The sequence below is a fragment of the Oncorhynchus gorbuscha genome, linkage group LG23, assembly GCF_021184085.1.
Source record: "Oncorhynchus gorbuscha isolate QuinsamMale2020 ecotype Even-year linkage group LG23, OgorEven_v1.0, whole genome shotgun sequence".
Classification (NCBI taxonomy): domain Eukaryota; kingdom Metazoa; phylum Chordata; class Actinopteri; order Salmoniformes; family Salmonidae; genus Oncorhynchus; species Oncorhynchus gorbuscha.
In genome coordinates this window covers 54,603,571-54,616,745 of record NC_060195.1, presented here as the reverse complement: position 1 = coordinate 54,616,745, position 13,175 = coordinate 54,603,571, and the positions used below count along the sequence as shown (strand labels likewise).

General features: G+C 45.2%; 1 pseudogene; it reads right to left on the bottom strand.

Annotated features, from left to right (window-relative positions):
- Positions 1 to 14: 14 nt before the first annotated feature.
- On the bottom strand, positions 15 to 11,966 carry LOC124010692 (annotated as a pseudogene).
- Positions 11,967 to 13,175: the final 1,209 nt, after the last annotated feature.

The window sequence follows — 13,175 nt, the reverse complement described above, 5'->3', positions numbered from 1 at the left end:
GTTTATAAACGCGGATCATCGACTCTGCCGCTTGAGCGTGCTTTTGCAGCACAGTCGATAGCGCGCTGGACTTCGGGCTAGAAGGTCGAGGCCTGCTCCTGCCTGTTTCATTACAATATTGTAAAATGTCCTTTAAAATATGGCAATGTTTCTAATGGTCTCTGAGAGATATTTTCTTCATGTTACTGTACAAGTGTACAAAAAAGGATTGTGTTGCCGAGAAGAAGTCAGTCCCTTGTGATCTGAGTCAGACAAGTTGCCCTGCTCTGTCCAATGCCTTCCCCTCTTCTTTCTCTTCCTCTCCGCCATGACCATGGCCTCCACCATTGTGATCGTGATAATCAGCACAATAACCATCTCGGCGATACACGGCTCCGTATCCACATCCATCAACCTGTAGTTCGCTAGTTCTGTCAGAGCATTACAGCTAAGATTATAGTAATCATCCAAGAACAGCCTTTGAACACTTCTAAGCTTATGGAACACTTTCTGTAGGTCACGATTGCAGTTCCAGGGGTTTCCTTCCAACAGGATATGGGTACTATACATGTGGATGCTTAGGAAGGTCTTGAAGTAGATGGTGCTCATCTGGTTGTGGGCCAGGTTGAGCAGGGCCAGGGAGATCATGGAAGACACCCTCTTGGGTCTTGTTGAGCTGGTTCCCCTGCAGGTTGAGGACCTCCAGGGACTTCACAGCATGCAGAACACCCCATTGTTTAGGGAGACGAGATGGTTGTCCTCCAGGTGGAGCTGCCGCAAGGTGGACATGGAGCCAAAGGACCTCACCTGGATGGAATAGAACAGAACCCAATAGAATAAAACCAAATAAAACACAATATAATATAGTAAAATAGAACAGAATAGAATTGCATAAGTCCTGTGTCACCTTATTTGATGTTGTAATGTAAAAACAACCTCACCTGGATGTTATGGATGGCGTTGCCAGTAAGGTTGAGCCTCTGTAGGCCATCCAGGTGCATGAAGCTCCTGCTGTCCAGGGTGTGCAGGTGGTTGTGGCTCAGCTGCAGCTCTCTCAGAGCATTCAGGCCCAGGGAGAAGCTCTCGCTCAGGGACGAGATCCTGTTTAATCAATCAATACATCAATCAATCAATCTATCCACCCATCAAATTGAATTGATAAAGCCCCTTTGACATGAACAGTTGCCACAAAGTGCTTTACAATAACCCGGACCAAGACCTCAATGAGCAAAACAGAAACAAGAGCACGGTGGCCAGGGAAAAACTCTCCACTACCTGTTACAACCCAGGTCCAACTGCTGAAGGAACTCTAGCTGGGTGAAGGCCCCGTCAGCCACAGCGCTGATGTTGTTGTCCTTTATAAGCAGAACTCTTCGGTTTGCGTTCCATTTGGAAGGAACTCGTCGGGAATAAAGGTTAGGAGGTTCATAGATAGGTCCGGGTGTTGCGTGTAAGGAGGGATGTGGTTGGGTAAAGAGGGCGTTTAGTGCAAAGCGGAGAGTTTCAGTTCCTCGCGACATTCGCAGCCTTTTTTCGCACGGGGTGCCGTGAGACTTGGAGTAAACCTTCATCAACAGTAGGAGACAAAATAAGTACTGCATTTTGGCCCCTTACACCTGTAAAAATGAGACAGAGAAAATGTGGTAACACATAACATACAGCCTTAATACATAGGTACAACAACTTTAAGTACACCAGAAACAACAGTCTATTTGCATGTTGTTGTGTAGTAATTTCGGAACTGGATTCTAGATAGCGTAATAGAGTTGAGCAATATAGCCCTAAAACGTTCATGAATTAAGCTACCATTATACAAGTATCCCCGACACAACGATCTACAACAAAGAATCCATTTTGACCAAATATGGCAATAATAAAATAAAGAGAAAACATGAATGCCTTACCTTCACATCTATGATGAGGAGGGGGCTGGAGAGGGGTTTTAAAGAGATTGCTTGTAAACTGGGGCAACATCTGAGAATAAGGCGACACTTCCCTCTTTGAAGCATGAGCGTGTGGGTTACGTGATTTAAGGACAGCAGGTGTCTACAGGGGTGGAGGGGAGTAAGATGATCTTCCATTTATGTAGCCTAGTTGATGAATCAGATATTTATCTGCTGAACCTGTTGAACTGCAGCGAGAAAGATTATAGTAATTCCAACCAAATCCCTAACTTAGTTTCATTATCTATCCTTCAATCAATCCATCCACCTACATTAATCTGACATCTCATCTTACCCACATAAGCCTTTCCCCGATCACCATGTGAAAGGCAGAAATGGCTACCTCATGGTGGATGCTTGTGTAGCTCAGTTGGTAAGCGCAATGGCGCTAGCATCCACAATGCTGTGGGTTCAATTCTTGGGTGTATCTAATAGAGGTTAAACTTTTTCAGCCTGGGACCCAAATGAGAAATTCTGTGGGTTCCTGGGACCCAAGCTTACAAAAACATGTAAATATAGGTACATTTCATTGCCCTTATGCCCAATCACAAATGCAACATCGACAAAGAACAATTAAATGAAATACCCCATATACACAGCTACTCGTGTTAAATGTTTCCCCATTAAAATACTCTTACATGTGTCTAGGTTGGACCTGTTGCTGTTGAAATAAAATAAATCACTGGAATAAACTGATCGATCACATCACACAGATGTAGACCATAAAACACACACAGTCCTAATGATAGGTGTGTGACTGGTTGACGTTTTCAACAAGCAGGTCTATTCTGGGCTCAGTTTTTGACAGTTGAGAACCCTGACTCGCACAGGTACGTGGTGCCAAACAGGATCAGAACATCTACTGCTTTCTCAGGCAGTTTCTCAGCCTCAAAAAGCATCTTGCGTCTATCAGTGTATTCCAGTTCAGAATAAAAAACGATTGCTTGTGTTTGAACAGCAACAGTTTCCACCCTCATCTTCATCTGTACTGTTACTAGGGTTGCACTATCAGTAACGTTAGCTAGATAGCTTGCTTTGGCTAATGTTAGCTATTAGCTGGGTAAAAGGCCAGGGGGTTATTTGAAGAGAAACTCACATCGACGACTATGAGAGTAGTACTCCCCTTATTTCTGCTTATCATCACCTGTTATACAATTACAACAATACCTTGCTAGCTGACTTACTTTTCCATTGTCAAAGCACTGCTTCCTGAAGTATTCTGCCCTGTTCTAAAATAACTCCCTGGGTTTACCGTGAAGCTGTCGATGTTTGGTCAGGACCTGTCGTTTTAATTTGTTCGATTTTGAGAGACTCATTACTAAAGCACTTCCCTGCACAAAACACATTGTGGGCGCTCCTCGTTATTTCTCAAAGTTTGTATGAAACCGAGAGAGAGAAACCCATCGCTGTATTTGCGTTTGATGACAATAGAACTTGTGGCGGCTAGCTTGAGTCCATTCGATGACAGCGGTAAGTGATGGCGAGTGGGAATTAATTACAAGCCAGTGGCTGACAGCGCATCATCTGCTGTTGAACAACAGCACTGCAGCGTGTGTGTCGCGAAGTGATCTTCAAGAAAACTGTCGAAAAAATCTATGTTAATTAAACCGTGAAGGACACGGACATCTTCCTCTCACGCAGCTGCCAAACTGAGCAGAAACACCGCTGCAAAGTAGAGAGCGTACCGGACAGAGAGTGCAGTTGCACTTGGCCAAAATCAATTCCAGTAATTAATGAAATAATTCTAAATGTACTCTGACACCTCGCGACCCACCATTAACAGGGCTGCGACCCATTCTGTTTCGCGACTCATACTTTAAGAAAGGCTGATCTAATACCCAGACAGCTTACAAAAAAGGTATGCATTCACTGAACTGTACGTTGCTTTAGTTCAGGGTCTCCCGTACTACACAACAGCTTATTCAAATAACCAACTCATCAAGCTTTGATTATTTGAATCAGTTGAATAGTGCTAGGGCAAAAACCAAAACGTGCACCCGGAGGGGGCACCAGGACCAAGTTTGGTAAACCCTGCTTTAGATAAGGTGTCTGCTATGAAAGAGAAGTTAGACAGAGTTGTTTAGGGGTTTGAATTTCCTTCTGGCCCCTGGTTTACTTTCCAGCAAGGCCTGACCTGGACAACTCTATCTCTGTGACAAGAAACAAAGTGTTGATATTTCAATATAGCAGATCTTTTGTCTGCCACACAAATCATACACTGAACAAAAATATAAACGCAACATGCAACAATTTCTGAGTTACAGTTCATATATATATATATATATATATATATCAGTCAATTTAAATAAAATCATTAGGCCCTAATCTATGAATTTCACTTGACTGGGAACAAAGATATGCATCTGATGGTTACAAATACCTTTTTAAAAAAGGTAGGGGTTTAGATCAGAAAACGCGTCCGTTTCTGCCGCATGCAGCGCAACACATCTCCTTCACATAGAGTTGATCAGGCTGTTGATTGTGGCCTGTGGAATGTTGTTGCATTCTTCTTCAATGGCTGTGCAAAGTTTCTGGATAGTGGTGGGAACTGGAAGACGCTGTCATACACGTCAATCCAGAGCATCCCAAACATGCTCAGTTGGTGACATGTCTGGTGAGTATGCAGTCTATGGAAGAACTGTGACATTTTCTGCTTCCAGGAATTGTGCACAAAAGAACTGTGCACAATTCCTGGAAGCGGAAAATGTCACAGTTCTTCCATAGACTGCATACTCACCAGACATGTCACCAACTGAGCATGTTTGGGATGCTCTGGATTGACGTGTATGACAGCGTCTTCCAGCATTATCATGCTGAAACGTAAGGTGAGGGAGGCGAATGAATGGCACGACAATGGGATCTCATCATGGCATTCAAATTGCCATCGAGAAAATGCAATTGTGTTCGTTGTCCATAGTTTATGCATGCCTATACCATACGCCACCATGGGGCACTCTGTTCACAATGTTGACATCAGCAAACCGCTCGCCCAAACTACACACTGCCTGATACTGTTGAAATCGGGATTCATCCATTGAGGTAGAGCATTTGCCCATTGAAGTCGGTTACGACACACCGAACTACAGTCAGGTCAATACTCTGGCAAGGACGTTGAGCACACAGATTAGCTTCCCTTTAGACGGTTTCTGACAGTTTGTGCAGAAATGATTTGGCTGTGCAAACCCACAGTTTCATCAGCTGTCCGTGTGGCTGGTCTCAGACCATCCTGCAGAAGAAGAAGCCAGGTGTGGAGGTCCTGGGCTGGTGTGGTGACACGTGGTCTGCAGTTGTGAGCCGGTTCCACTTACTGCAAAATTCTCTAAAACAACGTGGGAAGCGGCTTATGATAGAGAATTTAACATTAAATTTTTTGGCAACAGGATTTGTATTTGATCTAGCAACCTTTTGGTTACTGGCCCAACTCTCTAAACACTAGGCTACCTGCTGCCCCATTTGAAAGGAATACGCTTTTTGTGCATATGGAACATTTCTGGGATCTTTTATTTCAGCTCATGAAACATTTTTGTTCACTATACTTATAGAAGACTGACTGGACAGATTCTAGATCATATTTAGTTACATGCCTAAAGAAAAGTAAGCGTGTTCAATTGATAAACATGATTGTAACAGTCGTTAAAATATATACTTTTTTACTAATGTACTACCCTAATCGTGTTTGGATATCTTTACTTTTCCAATATTATTTTACTATCAATCATACTGAAGCAACATCACGTTACTTTAATTTCCCCTATGGCTTTTCCGTTTGTAGATGGACTTCATTTTCGCCATCAAGATGTTTTGAATGACTTCAATAGAGAGAGCCAAACGTCAAACACATACTGTCATGTTTGCGGAGGAAAACAACAGGCAGTGTAAAGGTAGCAACACACACCTTTTCCTGCTTGTCCATTTGATATCCAGTGACATCCAGTGTTTTTATCTGTTGTCCACATTTACATTTACATTACATTTACGTTTAAGTCATTTAGCAGACGCTCTTATCCAGAGCGACTTACAAATTGGTGCATTCACCTTATGACATCCAGTGGAACAGTCACTTTACAATAGTGCATCTAAATCCTAAAGGGGGGGGGGGTGAGAAGGATTACTTATCCTATCCTAGGTATTCCTTAAAGAGGTGGGGTTTCAGGTGTCTCCGGAAGGTGGTGATTGACTCCGCTGTCCTGGCGTCGTGAGGGAGTTTGTTCCACCATTGGGGGGGCCAGAGCAGCGAACAGTTTTGACTGGGCTGAGCGGGAACTGTACTTCCTCAGTGGTAGGGAGGCGAGCAGGCCAGAGGTGGATGAACGCAGTGCCCTTGTTTGGGTGTAGGGCCTGATCAGAGCCTGGAGGTACTGAGGTGCCGTTCCCCTCACAGCTCCGTAGTCAAGCACCATGGTCTTGTAGCGGATGCGAGCTTCAACTGGAAGCCAGTGGAGAGAGCGGAGGAGCGGGGTGACGTGAGAGAACTTGGGAAGGTTGAACACCAGACGGGCTGCGGCGTTCTGGATGAGTTGTAGGGGTTTAATGGCACAGGCAGGGAGCCCAGCCAACAGCGAGTTGTAGTAATCCAGACGGGAGATGACAAGTGCCTGGATTAGGACCTGCGCCGCTTCCTGTGTGATGCAGGGTCGTACTCTGCGGATGTTGTAGAGCATGAACCTACAACATCCGCATGTAAGAACAGAGAGGGGGCCGGTACTGGAAGGAGTGCATCGGTAAGCCTCCCCCTTACAAGTCCTATAAACAAAGGATGGTCTCTGGTCAGAGTCACAAGACTACAGCTATAAAAGACAACCTCACAGTGGCTTAAGTCCATGTAAATATCTCTATAAGTAGCCAGTAGCATCAGAAGAGTTGTGAATTACTGTAAGAATACCAATGATGAATTTCTTATCCCTGCCCCGGATTGCACAGACACAGTGATGGTGACATCCCCATGCTCCACATTGCTCTTGATCTGTCCCTGTCTCCCAGAGTCCCATCTGTCACTGTGGTGTGATAGAATCAGGGGTTGTCTTTGAGACACCTGTCACCTGCTCCAGCCTAGCTGTGGGATACATGATTGATTAAAGACATGACAGCTGGAGCAGTTGGATTGAGAGAACGTCCCATGGAAGCTCACAGGTGCTGGGATGACCTCTCTGAACATACTATATCACGGTTCTGTAGTAGGATACACCTCTACACACCGAGCTGCCAGAGCTGTAGGGACAATGGACGTTATCAGTGGCAGCAGAAATAATGAGTGAATGAAATCAACATTAGACCCAGTTACCAACATTAGACCCAGTTATTTCCAATTCTACCCATTCCACAGCCATCTAAGGATTAAAGACAATGGTGGATGAATGTGTGTAAAAAATATACATTACATCTACATAGATGCCTGAATCAAATCTTTATTAGAACCATGATGCAGCCCAAACAAACAGGGCCTAAATTGGTTGTGGTGGTTATGACGTAATGACTCCTCCTGTGCTTCCGTTTTTGGCCAGCAGAGGGTACCATTCACTCGTTTACAATCAATACACACCATTCTATTTTACCTTCTACCTTTGAATTTGGTACTGCATGTAGCAACTGCTAATGCATTTTTTTGCTGTCATGTTGATCATGTCAATTGAAGAGTGTCATGTGGTATTCAGATAGTTTCCTATCCTCATTGTATCCCAGCGCAATGACACCCTATTCCCTATATAGAGCATTAATTCTGATCAGAGCCCTATGGTCCCCAAACAAAAGTAGTGCACTATAAAGGGAATAGGGTGCCATTTTGGACTCAAACAATGTTTGGGTTACCAGTTTGGGTCAAATTTTATCAGCACATTGAACCACATTACAATGACTGTCTGGGGACCTCTAGTCCTGTCAATGACCCTCACATACCAAGGCTCAGGAGAAGACCCAGATGCGGTAGGCAGGCTCAGGGTCGGGGCAGGCAGAATAGTCAAAAACCGGGAAAGCTATTAAAGGAACTAGAGAAAGACAGGAGCATGGGAAAAAACGCTGGTAGGCTTACGAAACAAAACTAACTGGCAACAGACAAACAGAGAACACAGGTATAATACACTGGGGATAATGGTGTGACACTCACAGATCCATCAGACCTGTTTCCACCAGCATGCATTAGCCTGAAAATGAGACCAGAGAGAGAGAGAGAGAGAGAGAGAGAGAGAGAGAGAGAGAGAGAGAGAGAGAGAGAGAGAGAGAGAGAGAGAGAGAGAGAGAGAGTGAGTGAGTGAGAGAGAGAAGGATGCAGAGATAGAAAGAGAGAGAGAGAGAGCGATAGTGGGACTCATTACACATTTGCCTTGTAATGTTTGACAAGAATGAGGAACAGGGGGTCCATACAGAGCTTTATGTCTGAAAGGAGGACCACAGAGGAACAAACAAAAAACAATAGGTTAAAGGTCACAATGCATTTTTAAAACAACTAACTGAACCTACCAATGACCCTGTGCACTTGCTTATGGTCAATTTGAGCAGTTGAATTTTAAATATGTGTGGGGTCATCAGAGTTTATGGGAATGTGTGCGAGAAAGAGCTGTGAAAACAGCCACTTTGCACAGCAAGCCAAGCTGTCTAAGCTGTCCAGGCTGTCCATCAAACTTGGTAACATTTGCAGCAGTGTAACGTAACTTAATGCAATGTTATTATTCTTAGCTGTAGGAACAGATTGGGAGCAGCAGGATGGCCAGACTGAATATTCACACTTACTGATAGATCAAATGTAGCACCTCACACAGAAAGACAGCGAAGGAGATGGTGTGTGTGTGTGTGCGTGTGCGCGTGCGTGTGCACGCACGTGTGTGTGGAAGGAAGGAGTGAATTAATGTACCCAGTTCAGATTGTATGCGACTCATGTCGGTCAATATCCAGCCACAACAAGAGGAGTCGGCCAGGGATCCACAGATGTGGCACTGGGACTGGGACTGGGACTGGGACTGGGACTGGGACTGGGACTGGGACTGGGACTGGGACTGGGACTGGGACTGGGACTGGGACTGGGACTGGGACTGCGACTGCCATGACTCGTCCCTATGAAGAGTTAGTAGAAAACATGTCCCTCAAATACAGTACAGCCTTCCGTTAGAATAAACGGTGATATAGGCTACAGGCTATGGAAGATTCAGATACAGCTGGAAATGCCAAGCAGCCTTATTTGTGGCAGTGTACCGCCTCTCCCGTGCCTCAAATCCTACAAAAGAAATTTGACAGAGAAAGCTCGAGGAATATCAGCTAAGGCGGCATAGATAGGACATGTCCGTTTGTATGGATATGAACGGTTAGGTTAGTTGTGGTGGTAAATAACGCCCCGTGGCACCGGGCGGCTAGCCAGCCAAGCGGTAAAGAGACACTAAGGCAGGCAGCAAGCCACGCATGACTGGAGACCTGCTTCAGCTGCGCAGCGTACGTGTTGTTGTGGCCCAACAAATTCTATCCGCTGTTTGAGTGACACACACCGAACACGCAGGCCCAACCGACCCACAAACACATGGTCAGTCACGCTCACATAACGCACAACACACATACAGAGAGCTACAGAGATACACACACGCACACACACACACACACACACACACACACACACACACACACACACACACACACACACACACACACACACACACACACACACACACACACACACACACACACACACACACACACACACACACACACACACACACACACACAATCCTCTATTCTATTTTCCAGTCATTTATTGTTGAATGTGGGTCAGAAAGACCCACAGGAGTTTGTTTTTGACTCCTCCTTATTCTATTATGCGGATACTACAACGTGTTACATAGAGACATGTTGAATAATATGGACCGCAGTATTCTTGCCCTGTGCGGCTCAGTCGGTAGAATCATGGTGCATGCAACACCAAAGTGGTGGGTTTGATTCCTGCTGTGGCCACCCAATACAAAAAATGTGCGCATGCATGACAGTAGGTTGCTATGGATAAAAGTGTCTGCCAAATGGCGTATATTATTATTACACGGTATACGATTGTGTGGAGACCTCTTGTGTGGTATTTTGGCAAAGTTATGCAACAGATCCCACTGGTTCTTGCATTCAGTTTCTGAGTAATGCTTTTTTTGGAGAGGATTTCCTCAAAGCTGTGAAACTAATGTAGTGTTAGGTAAAGTGTTAGGTAAACTCAGGAGTAAATTGTTTGTGCAAACATCATTTAATATGGGACTATGGTATTAGGTGGATTATGGTCACACAATGTGACTCTTTCACATGGTTTTGGCAGGAAGTCCTAGCACTTGCCTTGATTGTGCAAGGCACGCACGCACGCACGCACGCACGCACGCACGCACGCACGCACGCACGCACGCACGCACGCACGCACGCACACACACACACACACACACACACACACACACACACACACACACACACACACACACACACACACACACACACACACACACACACACACACACACACACAAACAGGGTTTTAATGTTACCTTACATAAGTCTTAATCTTTAAGTTTTTACCTACGCTGTCCTTGGAGGGAATTACACAAAATAAATCATAAGTAGATAAGATCAGAATAGCAACCATATCAGAACAACAGAGGACCAAGGAACATTTGCTCCCTCTCAGAAAGCCTTTGATAAAACCAAGAGAGATTCACTTCCCCTTGGCTAACCCAGATGGTCAGTGAACCTGACAATTCAGAGCAAGATGACACATAGAAATGGGCCGAGATGGAAGAGAAGGAACTGAGGTGGGAAAACTACCAGGAGGGAATTTTTGGAGAAAGGTCACTGTGGTGATGGGGTAATTCATACATAAATATTTGGATGTGTCGTTCTGCTGACGAACAGGCTGCATCCGTGCGTCAGAGGCTGATTGGAGAGACTTGCTCAGTGTTCCTTCTGGGTTGAGAGGCAGAGAGAAGACAGAGCGGGAGAGATGAGTAGGGGAGAAGGTAGAGGGGACAGAGAGGGAGAGGTGAATAGGGGAGAAGGTAGAGGGGACAGAGAGGGAGAGATGATAGGGGAGAAGGTAGAGGGGACAGAGAGGGAGAGATGAATAGGGGAGAAGGTAGAGCGGACAGAGAGGGAGAGGGGAGTAGGGGAGAAGGTAGAGCGGACAGAGAGAGGGAGAGAGGAGTAGGGGAGAAGGTAGAGGGGACAGAGAGGGAGAGGGGAGTAGGGGAGAAGGTAGAGGGGACAGAGAGGGAGAGAGGAGTAGGGGAGAAGGTAGAGCGGACAGAGAGAGGGAGAGAGGAGTAGGGGACAGAGAGGGAGAGAGGAATAGGGGAGAAGGTAGAGGGGACAGAGAGAGGGAGAGAGGAGTAGGGGAGAAGGTAGAGCGGACAGAGAGAGGGAGAGAGGAGTAGGGGACAGAGAGGGAGAGAGGAATAGGGGAGAAGGTAGAGGGGACAAAGAGAGGAGTAGAGGAGAAGGTAGAGGGGACAGAGAGGGAAAGTTGAGGGAGGGAGAGATGGGAGGACAGTTAGAAAGAGGGAGAGAAGGGACTGACTGTGTCATCTTGGCTAAAACCTGCTTCATGTCCATTCTTTCATTTTTCTCTTATTACTTATTATTGTTTTTGTCCTTTATTAGATTAGAAAGTTTAATAGTCACATGTACAGGGTTGCAGATATAGTTACAGGGTACAGTGGAATTCTTGAGGGGGGATGTCTATAGGGGGAGCAGCCGGGGGGTAGCTGACTAGTGGTTGCTATTCAGTAGCTTGATGGTCCGGGGGGTAGAAGCTATTGGCCAGTCTTACACGATGCTCCTGTAATGAGTGATGGAAATGGGGAGAACAGGCCATGGCTGGGGTGGCTGGGGTCCCTGATGATCTTTCTGGCCTTCCTGCGATACCTGGTATTGTAGAGGTGGAGTTGCTGTACCAGGCTATGATGCAGCCTGACAGTTTTCTCTTCATGGTGGTCCTGTAGAACACTGCGAGGGCCCTCGGGGACAGGACACATTTCTTCAGCATCCTGAGGTTGAAGAGTCGCTGTCGTGCCTTCACCACGCGGTGTAGGTGTGCTTTGACCATTTCAGCGCTTCTGAGACGTGTACGCCGAGGAACTTGACGTTTTTGACCGTCTCTACGGCGGCCCCGTTGATGAGGATGGGGACATGTTGAAAGGAATTTTATATTATCTGCACATTACAGGAACACCTGTAATTACGAAAGTACAATGATTCATGTTTTGCTTTCGCTTGAGATGAAGAATCAGCGGTAGACACTTTGTAAGTGCATGAAGAGGTCATCTGTACAAAAGTCATATGCCTGTTTGTTGAAACTATACTTTCAGTTCCTGTTGATACTACGCTCCATTCTTACTTCTGCTAGCACATGATAGTAACAGGAGGAAGAAGGATTGGGAAACGAACTGCAAATAACAGTAAGCTGAACTCCGCCTAGCAGAGACATCTTTGTATTAGCAACTATTACAGTTTTTTTTGATTGCTTAAGCACGATTTTCAAAACAGGGCCCGTGTTTTCAAAACACTACACACAATTAGCACAACCACACACCCAATTAGCAAAACACTACAGATCCTTTGCAAAAGTAAACACTCTTGTAAAAACTATACACTTCTTTTTAAAAACCACACTTTGTTACAATATGAAACACACACGTTTCACATTACTATACTCTGTTTGCACGAGTTACACTCTGCTGTGATAAACCTAAAACACTTTTAGCACTTCTACTTCCATATGATTAGAGTAGGCTACTATCAACAAAGTACAAATATAATGTAAATTCACCAAACACTACACAAGACCAATGTTGCAGACTGAAGAAACTCATTTATTTCTCAACACGCCCAAAATGTTGACATGGAGATTCATAATACTGTAACCAAATGTCACTTTACGTATTGTAAGATCAAAAAAATCAAATAAAAAATAACTAGACATTGTCTCTTCGCCTAGCTGGATCTGGCCAGAGAATTTCATCAACATCGCAGGCAATGTTGTCATTAGCAAGACACCTTGGAAAGAAACGTCTTGAATGACCAATCCATCCTTGCATTGCTGCTACCTCCATCTGGTCACAGGCCTCCTCCATGGCTTGGATGAGGGGTACCTCAGCCTGGAGACGGAGATCATATACCTTCCACCGCCATGCTGAGAAAAACTATTCTATAGGGTTGAGGAATGGAGAGTATGGTGGAAGATATAGGACGGTGAAATGTGGATGTTGCTGAAACCAGATCTGAACCAGACCAGAGCGGTGGAAAGACACGTGTC